Below are 11364 nucleotides of genomic sequence, written 5' to 3'. Positions count from 1 at the left end.
ACTGCAGGGATCACCAGGGAGGTAGGCTGACCACTCTGCGTCCCCCACGCTGGAAGGAAGCCCAAGCAGCCACACCAAAGTCTGGGTCGGTGCCCAGCTAGACCCCGACAGTGAGGGGACTCCAGCCCCAACAGACACTGCGTGGCCCAGACAGCTGTCCCACTGGGACCAGCCCAGAATGCAGACTCCCGGCAAGTAACAAACTGCGGTTTTAGGTCGCTAACTTGGCGACAACGCGTCACTGAAACCCACCTTCTCCATCCCTTCCTGAGTCCTGAGTGAGTTTGTCCAAGTGGCCCAGGTGGGTCTGCAGGGTCCCCGCCGTCCACTGCCCTGGCCCTACTCCATCACCCTTCAGGGGAGCTGCCTCCTTGCTGCCCCGTTGCTGAGTCCAAGCTTCTACTGCTCCCCGCACGACAAGCTAATAAATCGAGTCGCTGGGACAAGGAATAGCGACTTGATCTGGAGAAGACAGTGGACTTGCGTCCCAAAGAACCATCTTCCCTGAGAGAGCGTGCACGCTTCTTCCGTACTGAAAGGGGCGGGACTAAAGCCAAGCACTTCCTGGTTCCCGTCAGCCTCCGGAGGGCAGGTGTTAATGTCTTCCTCCTGCAGCGTTCTCAGGTGGGCCTGGTCGGGAGGTTTCCTGAAAGCTGAACAGAGGTGTTTTAGTTTCATGCTTATTACCTGGGAGGCAGGGTTCCCAGAGATGGGCCATTGTGTTTAATTTAAGCTGATAGGCAACATCCCCGTAGGGACTAGCTTGTAATAGAATACAAGGTTTCTTCCCTATTACGCCAAACTGTGCACTTACCCTTCCCTTGATTTTCACGTGAATGAGTTCTCCAAGAGGCACCTTAAATTTCACCTCCTCCAAGAAGCCTTCCCTGACCACCCACCCATCGGAAGTAGAGCTTCCTTGTTTTCCTACCTAAGTCTACGGGAATTTTGTTGCTGTTGCATAGCTTTTTGTTTTATTTTGTTTTTGCGGTACACGGGCATCTCACACTTGTGGCCTCTCCCGTTGCGGAGCACAGGCTCCGGACGCGCAGGCTCAGCGGCCATGACTCACGGGCCCGCTCCGTGGCACGTGGGATCCTCCCGGACCGGGGCACGAACCCGTGTCCCCTGCATCGGCAGGCGGACTCTCAACCACTGCGCCACCAGGGAAGCCCTGTTGCATAGCTTTTATCACGACCTCACGTATTGCATTTTTAACATATCTGTTGTCTTGTTAGCCCATTAGAATACGGGCTCTGCTGCAGCGGGAAGGTGCCTGGACTCCCGGCACCTGGAACAGAGCTCCGCGGGCACAGGGAAGAGGCTGCAGTACCAGTGGCGGACACAAGATGCCGCTGCTCTCAAGGGCATGTTGGTCCCTCCGCTGGGGCTTTAATATTGGACCAAGGTCTTCGCGCAGCATCTCCTTAAAGCCCCGCCAGCACCCCCGCCTCCGCGCCCCCCGAAAACACACACAGTCCCTTCTGCGAGGTGGACTTTTTCATCATCATCCCCGTTTCGCTTTCACCCAGGAGGAAACAGGCTCAAAGAGGCAGTCGTTGCCCAAGATTGCACAGGACTCGTACCCACAGCATACAGTGCTAAGCTGCCTGCGGTGGTGCCTCCAGGTGGGGCTGCATTTGCAAACTTCAGTGGTGATGGGAAATGCCCTTGACCAAAGATCAAGGATGCACGCGGCCTTCCTGAGCCTAAATTGTTCTCCCTGGAGATCAGCCACAACTCTTCCCTCACTCAGCAGCCTTCCGTGGCTCCCACCTTCTACAAGAGTGTTTCCCAAAGCAAGGACACATAGATTGGTGTCTTCACAGTGCCATTAAGTTGGATACAGTCCCACGATAAATAACATCAAATAAGGGGATGAGACGTTACTCCCCTCTCCCTTCTACAGTCCTCTGGGAACCTCAAGAAGAAAGTCTCAGCAAAAGTTTAACCTCCCCCAGTTTTGTTCATCCCTTTTAACCAAGGGAGAGCAGGCCCAAGCCCGGGACAGGTCGTGAAAGCTAGAATTTAATAACCTCATTTTGTTCTCGTTGGTGTTTGTTTGCACACCTCGTTTCTGGTTGTTCTGTAGTTGTCTTGAAATAATTACAAACTTCCTAGAAATTTGCAAGAGTTTCCTGAGAATTCCCGGGGACCTTCACCCAGACCTGCCAGCTGTGACATTTTGCAGGTAGCTTCATCTTCTGTCTGCACTCTCTCCTGCACGTTTGAGGGCAAGCTGGAGGCAGCACACCCCTTTACCCCTAAATACCCCAGTGTGTTTCTAAGAACAGAATATTCCCTTCTGTCACCTCAGCATGATTGTCAAAATCAGGAAAAAGTAGCACTGATACAATACCTTATCTAATCAAGAATTCTTGTTCAGATTTCACAGGTTGTCCCAGTAATGTCCTTTACAGCTTCTTTTTTCCTGGCCCGGGAGCCAGTCCCAGTGCAGCAGGGTGTTTGTCTCCTTTGTCTCCTCTAATCTAACAACGCTTCACTCTGTCTTTCATGACCTGAATGATTTTGAGGAGTTCTGGTCAGTTATTTTATAGGACATCCTTCATCCTGGGCTTCTTTCCTATTGTCTCGTGATCAGTGAGAGGCTGTATGTGTTGGCAGGAATCCTGCAGCTGTGGTGCTGTGCCCTCCTGGGAGGGTGGTGTCCAGAGCACAGGTGTCCCGTTGCTGGTGACGTGACCTCCATCCTCTGACTCAGGGCATCACTGCGGGCTTCTCCACAGTCAAGTAAAGGTGTTCCCCTTGAAATTAATAAGTCATCTTGAGGGAGCTACTGTGATACCAGGCAAACCCTCTGTTTTCCCTCATCAAATTTCATCCACTAGTTTTTACACCTTCTTTCTTTTCTTTTTTTAATGTTTTCCTTTCTTTATGGCAAGCTGTATTGGTTTTCCATTTACAGAGACAATACACCTCTTTTTGCTCACACGTGTTCAGTTAAAAGAAATGGGTCGATTTTTTTGTTGTTGTTTTTTTGTTGTTTTTTTGCGGTACGCGGGCCTCTCACTGTCGTGGTCTCTCCCATTGCGGAGCACAGGCTCCGGACGCGCAGGCTCAGCGGCCACGGCTCACGGGCCCAGCCGCTCCGCGGCACGTGGGATCTTCCCAGACCGGGGCACGAACCCGTGTCCCCTGCATCGGCAGGTGGACTCCCAATCACTGCGCCACCAGGGAAGCCCAGGTCGATGTTTTGATTTGAAGAAATACGTCAGGCCATAAGAGTACAGGTGAATATGGCCAAAATGGTGACAGGGATTCATAAGTCAAAGGCTGTGTGTTCCCCTCTCCAGACATTCCTCCTGATCAGTGGCGACATCTCTCCCCAGACGTGGGCCTCCCGGCAGCAGTTCCCTTGCTGGGTTTGGAGATTTGAGCAGCGTGAGGGGAGTGATGGGTCCCCACTGGGGCCCGGCGTCCCCACAGAGCCTGGCACTTGGTGGCATTGTATAAGCCTCCTGCGGCTGCTGTAAAAAAAATCTCCCTGAATGTAGTGGTTTCAAACCAGACACATTCATTCTCTTATAGGTCTGACTCGGGTCTCACTGGGCTAAAGCCGGGGTGTGGGCAGTGTTGCTTCCCTCAGGAGGATGCAAGGGAGAAGCCGTTCCCATAGATCTGAGAAGTGAAATGGGGTGAGCAGACAGCTCAGAGATTAGCCTCATCCAGAAGCACGACCACCGGGAGTGGTGCTGAAAGGACTGGAGCAGGGGCCACCTGGTGGGAGCTGGAGCCGCACGGTGACGCCGTCTAAAGCAAGGAGAAAGGGAGAGGGAGAAGCTGAAGGAAAATCTGAGCTGCATTAAAACCCTCAACCTTTTGCACGTGGCAAGATTGCATTTTGCTGTAATAATTAAATCTACCACCGTGGCATCTTTTACAAAACTTTATGACCGCGGGAGATGGACGGCACAAAGGCCCCAGTTCTTCACCCTTCCCTGTCCCCATGCCCTCTGTCACATGACTTTGGGGTCTTTCTCTAAAGCAGAATACAATTCTCCAGCCCAGGACGAGCTCTGACAAACAGAATGAGGTGGAAGGGACAGCCCTGCCTGGTGTGTTTCCTTTGCCATCGCCGTGGAAACATGTCTGGTGAGGCTGCTGGAGGATGAGACGAGGACCACGGCGAGACAGGCAGCCGGCCAGGCCCAGGCATGTGGCCCGGGCCCAGCCCAGCCCGGCCCAGCCCAGGTGAAGCTGAGTCATGGGTGCCGGTTCTGAAGGAAACACCCCAGGGAGGGGGGCTGTTTGCCTCGTGCAGTTTTGTGACAGAAGCCAAGGGACCCGCTGCCCTTCCCACCTCTGGGTGGTTCGCCCGTGCAATGTCCATCACCTCGGGCAAAGGATGAGCCAGAGGAAGCAGAAACGAGGCTTCAGGATCCCAAACCCTCTGTCTCTGGATTTCAAAGCGCGCTCCAGTTCCTATGGAGACGCAGGGAGGGAAAGTCATAAGACCAGCAAAGCTCCCTGCACGCCCCCCTCCACTAAGACTAAATTAGTTCCTCCTGAGTTGGAAGGTCCATAAGCTAGGCAACAGTCCATCCTGGGGGTCCTGGGAAAGGCAGCCCGGCCCACCTACCCGCACTCAGGCAGTGAAGAGGACGGGGGGACCCGGCGAGGCTGGGGGGTCTGAGGGTGGCCCAGACGGTGACTGGCATCTGAGAAGAGCCCAAGAATGTGGCGTGGGGCCTCCCCATCCGCTGCGTGTTCTATTCACACATAATAGCGTCTCCCCTCAGCGCTGTGGACATTGGATCATCCTCCGTGGGACCATCCTGGGCTCTGTGGGTGTTGAACAGCCTCCCTGGCCCCCACCGCCTCGATGCCAGGAGCACCCACCGCCCAAGTCGTGACGACCACAGATGTCCCCAGACACGGCCCAGCCTCCCCTGGGGGCAGGACCACCCCCGGGAGAGAATGGCTGATGTGTAGGTGAGGCCCGGTGTGGTACGTCCACGTGGCAGGACAGGAGGTTGGGATGCTTGCCATCTGCTCTTGCCTCAAATAGCAAACGTCCTCCACTCATATTTAAGAAGCTTCGTCCTTCCTGAAAAGGATACTGCTCTTGGCCTTGGCTTCTCTGGCCCTGATGAGGACAGTCTATTTTTCTCCCACAGTGGAAGACCCCAGAAAGGAGGTCTGGCTGAGGGTCTAGGCAGAGAGCTCAAGCCAGGGCCCACAGATCCCTCGCACAGCAGCTGGTGACAGGGTGAGAGGCATGCTTCCTGAGCACCTGGAAAGGGTGCTGGCATCGGCAGGGAGAAAGCCAGGCCTCAGCAGACGTTTGGAGTTTGGTTTCACGGGTGCAGGCACGACCCAGAAGGTGCGGGCTTATTAAAATAGATGATCGTTTCTTCCCACAGACATGTGGGTTTGCGCAGTCCATGCCCAGCTCGAGATGAGGCTGTGCCCCTCCCTCTTGGTACTTTTTCTACTTTTTAGTGTTGAAGAGCATCTCTCCTAAGTGTGCAGCTTGACGAACTTTCACAACAGGCCACACCCGAGTGAAAGCCCCCAGGACCCCCTAGAACAGCCCCCCAACTCTTCCCTCTTTCCTACTCCCCTCCCCACCCTCCACTCATATCTCATTGGTGGAACTTAGTCACATGGCCACACCTGGCTGCAAGGGCAGCTGGGAAATGTAGTCTTTTTGAGACACACACCTAGATGGGCTTGAGCAATGTGGCAACCTGTTCTCTCCTCCAAAAAGAGACTCCTGGACTCCTCCCAGCAGGACTCCCTCCTCATAGCCTCCCGGCTCTGCTGCTCTGTGGTTCCCTCGGCTCTGCCTCCTTTTGCATTGTATTCATCATCAGATGGCACCAGGGCTGCAGCTGCTCCAGACATCTCATCATGAAGCTGCAGTGGCCACAGGCAGAAAGGGACCATTTTCCCGGGCCTCCCTCTTCGGAGCAAGGAAACTTTCTGTGGTCAGCAGAATAACACCCCCCACAAATGTCCACGTCCATGTCCCCAGAGCCTGTGACTATGTCATGTTGCCCGACAAGGGGGAATCAAGGTTGCAGATGGAATTAAGCTTCTAATCAGCTGGCTTTGAAGCGGGGAGGTTATCCTGGATTGTCTTCGTGGGCCCAGAGTCATCAAAAGGGCCCTTCTAAGTGGAAGAAAGAGGCAGAAGAGAGAGAACCGGAGAGAGGGCAGCAGGAGGGATCAGTCCATGTCGCTGGGGGGGGGGGGGTCACAAACTGAGGAATGTGGTGACTCCACAAGCTGCCCCCCTCACCTCCCTCACATCTCATTGGCCAGAAGGGGGTCACACGTCCACACACAAGCCAATCCCCAGCAAAGGGGTGGGGCGCCATGAGGATTCATGCCAGCACCCAGGCAGGGTGGGGAGTGGGCAGCAAACAGTAGCCAGGCTCCTCCACAAGGAAGCAAGAGTCTGGCAGGCAGTGTCTGCCTCGGGAGCATGAGGGGCTGGCACGAGGGGGAGACATCGTGTGCACGGGGCAATAGCGGGGGACCTGCAGGGCCAGGGAGATGCCCACCGCCTTGCCCAGCAATGCCTAACCTCTAAAGCCCGTGCCCCCAGGAATGTAGGCTCTCCTTGTCCTACTGAATTGTGTCTCCCCAAAAAGACATATTCAAGTCCTGACACCGCCCAGTGATCTGAGAGGACCAAGAGGAACCTCGCTCTGTGTGGTCCCCAAGGCTCTATAAACTCTGACCCCAGGGCCAGTACCATCTCCAAGCCTGGGGAAGGGGGTGCTCTCCCCTTTCCCTCTCCCCCAAGGCTGGCTCCCTAGGAGGTCCAGCCTAGGCTCCTCTGAGCTGTCACCTGCTGACCTGGCTGCCATGGCAACCTGCTCGGGTACCAAGACCCTCCCCAGTGGGGCATCATTGGAGCAGCTGGCGACATTTGAATATGGACAGTGGGCTGGATATGAGTATTGTATCGATGTGAAATTTCCCCATCTTGAGAGCTGCACCGGGTTATAAAAGAGAATCCTGGGTTTTAGAAAATATACAGCAATGTGTTTATGGGTGAAGGGGCATCACACTTCTAACGTAGTTGTAAGTGGTTCAGAAAAATGCGTATAAATATCTATATATGTATACAGATAATAGATGTAGACACAGGTACAGATAGTTACAGACACAGAATGTGACAAATCAAATGGGGCAAAATGGAACCAATTGGTGAATCTGGGCAGAGTCTATAGGAGTTTCTGGCACTAATCTTGAAATTGTCTGTAAGTCTGAAATTATATCAAAATTAAGTGTTATGAAAACAGTATCCAAAATGCAGCATCTGGACCCCCAGAGACTTGACTCTGCAGGTCTAAGTGGGCTCAGAATCCGATTTAACCGGCAGCCAAGGACCAGAAGTGTTGTGGTTGAATTGTGTCACCCAGACCGACAGGTTCAAGTCCCAACTCCCAGCTCCTGTGAATGGGATCTAATTTGAAAATAGGGACTTTAACCATAAACAAGACGAAAAGACAACCTATGGACTGGGAGTAAATATTTGCCAATGATGCGACAGACAAAGGCTTAATTTCGAAAATGTACAAACAGCTCATACAACTCAATAACAAAAAACCTAACAACCCAATCGAAAAATGGGCAGAAGACCTAAAGAGACATTTCTCTAAAGAAGACATACAGGTGGCCAACAGGCACATGAAAAGATGCTCAACATCGCTAATTATTAGAGAACTGCAAATCAAAACCACGATGAGGTACCACCTCACACCGGTCAGAATGGCCATCATTAAAAAGTCTACAAAGGATGTGAGGCCAATGTGGCCAGCTAGGCGGGTATCCCCTTCCACTCCATGTGTGTCCCTCCGGAAGCTGTGAGCCCGGTGGAAGAGGATGACCTTCCCTGATAGAGGAGGACAGTTCTTCGGTCAAGGGTATACAAGCAGCTGCACTCCCCTGCTAGAACCTCCAAACAAGCTCTCAAGGTCCATTTGTAGGAGAATGTAGGGTAGTCAAGTTTCCAAGGCTCCAGACACATGCAAATGAAGCACTGCATGTGGCAGTCTGCCTTTCAAAAAAAAAAAGTCTACAAATAACAAATGCTGGAGAGGGTGTGAAGAAAAGGGAACCCTCCCACACTGTTGGTGGGAATGTAAGTTGGTGCAGCCACTGTGGAGAACAGTGTGGAGATTCCTTAAAAAACTAAAAATAGAGTTACTATATGATCCTGTAATCCCACTCCTGGGCATACATCCAGAGAAAACCAAATTTCAAATAGATCCATGCAGCCCAATGTTCATATCAGCACTATTTACAATAGCCAAACCCTGGAAACAGCTTAAATGTCCATCGACAGAGGAATGGATAAAGAAGATGTGGTATATATACACAATGGAATATTACTCGGTCATGAAAAGGAACAAAATAATGCCATTTGCAGCAACATGGATGGACCTAGAGATTATCATACTAAGTGAAGTAAGTCAGAAAGAGAAAGACAAATACCATATGATATCACTTATATGTGGAATTTAAAATATGACACAAATGAACTTATCTATGAAACAGAAATAGACTCAGAGACATAGAGAACAGATGTGTGGTTACCAAGGGGGAGGGAATGTGGGAGAGAGAAGGATTGGGAGTTTGGGATTAGCAGATGCAAACTATTATATATAGGGTGGATAAACAAGGTCCTCCCGTATAGCACAGGGAATTATATTCAATATCCTGTGATAAGCCATAATAGAAAAGAATATGAAAAAGAATATTTAAAAAATAGGGAGTTTCATGGAGACTTCTCTGGTGGTCCAGTAGCCAAGACTCCGCGCTCCCAATACAGGGGGCCTGGGTTCAATCCCTGGTCAGGGAACTGAGCTCCCACAAGCTGAGAGACGTGGCCAGAAAAAAAAAAAAAAAAAAAAAGATGGAAATGTGGATACAGACACCCAGAGGAGAAGGTCGTGGAGGACAGAGCTGGGATTGGGATGATGTGTCCACAAGCCAAGGAACCCCAAGAATGCCAGCACCACCAGAATCTGGGAGACAGCCTGGAACAGAACCCAGAGCGCCAGGAAGGAACCAGCCCGGCTGACACCTTGATCTTGGACATGTGACCTCCAGAATGTGAGAGTGAGTTTCTGTTATTTGAGCCCCCAGTGTGTGGTCATCTGGCAAGGCAGCCCAAGAGATGAGCCCAGAGGGCATCTCGGGCAGGAAGGCGGTGCCGGGGGTCCCTCACCCCCTTGGGGGCACTGGATCTGTATCCAGACACTTCCAGGAAGAGCTGCACGGGCCTGGATGTCAGATATTCATCCATATACACCTTCAGCATACATTGGGCACCTACTCTGTGCATACCTGTATGTACAAAGTGCTAGGAGGGGAGAAAGCCAGCAGGGGTGTGAGGTGGCATGGGGGGCTGGTTCAGTAAGGCGGTATCAGGAAGCCCCACCAGGAAGGGATGCTTGAACAAGTCTGACGGAGCTGAGGGGGCGGTTTTGTGGTGGGGAGGGGCGGTGCCTGGCCGGGGCACAGCCAGGTAAAGGCCCAGCGAAGGGCGGGGATGCTGGCGTGCGGAGGCCATCGGAGTGGAGTGAGGGGGCAGCGGGAGGCCGGACGAGAACCCCTGCCCTGGGGCTGTGGCTCCACAGGGCCGCCGGCCCCCTGCACGGCCTGACCCACCCTTCTGCCCTCACCTCCGGCCCCTCCCCCTAGCTCCCTCCGCTCCAAGCAGCCCAGGCCTCTCCGCGGTCCCTCCCCGCTGTGCCGGGCACAGGGCTGTCCCAGAGCCCCCCCCAACCCCCACGCCAGGTGCGCCTTCGCCCCGTGTCTCCACAGGGCCCTCACCGCAGAAAGGCTTTCCCTGGCCATCCATCTAACAGGTCCCTCTTCTCCCCCTACTTCTTTATTTTCTCCCTAGCGCCCCCGGAGGGCCAGGCTGCCACCCTGCGGTTTGTCCCCGCCTGGAACAGCGCCTGCCCCCGCCCACAGGGAGCCCGCCCAGCGACAGGCTCCTGGATCAAGGGTCTGGGAAGGCTTCCCCGGCGGCGGCGGCGGCGGCGGCGGCGGCGTCAAGGGCGGACGCGTGAAGGACCACGAGGGCCGGGCGGCCCCCACAGATGGGCTGCGCGTGCCGGTGTAATTTTAGGTTTCCTCGCCCATGGCCCGCCCTTATTATTGTGCAATTAAAGCACTCGAGGCAGCAGATCAGGCAGTAAAAAATAGCGCATCCCAGTCAGCCACACAGGTGGGGGGCGGGGTCTGCTGCGGTCTCCGAAGGTGGGAGGAGGCCTGGCCCCGCCCCCTGCTCGCTGACTTCTCCAAAAAGTGCAACACCGTGGCATCTGGGTGGTCACTCGCCGGGTCGTGATTCAGCAGATAATTGTTGGGCACCTGTGCCCAACAGGCCTGGACAGATGTCAGGGGGACAGCCTGGCCCTCCTGGGGGTGTAGGGAGAAAATAAAGAGGGGCGGAAGATGGGGGCGTACATCTTCGATGGATGGCCATGGAAGGCCTTTCTGCGGTGAGGGCCCTGTGGAGACCCGGGGCGAGGGCGCACCTGGCCGGGGGATTGCGGGGGGTTGGGAGGGGGCCCTGGGACAGCCCTGTGCCCGGCAGGTGGGAGGGACCGCGGGGACGCCCGTGGCGGTTGGAACGGAATGAGCGACGGGGAGAGGGAGGAGGTGAGGGCAGGAGAGGACGGGGTGGGTCGGGTGGTGCAGGACCCGGGGGCGCGGAGAGCTCGGCTCTCACCCGGAGAGACGTGGGACACCCCAGGGCGGCGGGCAGAGCAGGGACGCGGGCTCGCTGCTCACAGGCGCCCTCTGGCGGCTTCGGGGAGAACAGGCCGTGGGTGGCGCCGGGAGACTGGGCGGAGGGGACGGCGGAGGTCCGGGAGGGGTGGCGAGGGCTGGCGGGGGCTGGGGAGGGATGGTGGAGAAGGAGGATGGGAGGGGACGGTGGGAGAATGGGGGGGTGGGGTGGGGGAGGATAATGGAAAGGGCTGATGGGGTGGATGTGGGAGCAACGGTTGGGGTTAGGGTGGGGAGGTATGGGGGTTATGACGGTGCCACGGTGGGCGTGGATAGTGGGACCTGACCTGTGCAGGGGCCGAAGAGGGGGCAAGAAATGGGCAGTTTCTGTGAAATGCTTTTTCCATGTCCTTTCTAATGAAATATAGCTTATATGCAGTAAATGTAAGCACATCAAGTTCAGTGAACTTTTTTAAAAATTGAAGTCACAAAAAATCATTCAAACGTGAACAATTCGGTGTCATTTAGTACAGACACAACGTGCAACCATCACCTCTAACTCCAGAACATTCCATCTCCCTGAAAAGAAGCCCCGCCCTCATTAGCAATCACTCCCCCTCTCCCTCCCCAGCCCCTGACCAC

This window comes from Grampus griseus, assembly GCF_964374135.1.
Source record: "Grampus griseus genome assembly, chromosome: 3".
NCBI lineage: Eukaryota > Metazoa > Chordata > Mammalia > Artiodactyla > Delphinidae > Grampus > Grampus griseus.
This window is presented reverse-complemented; position numbering follows the sequence as displayed.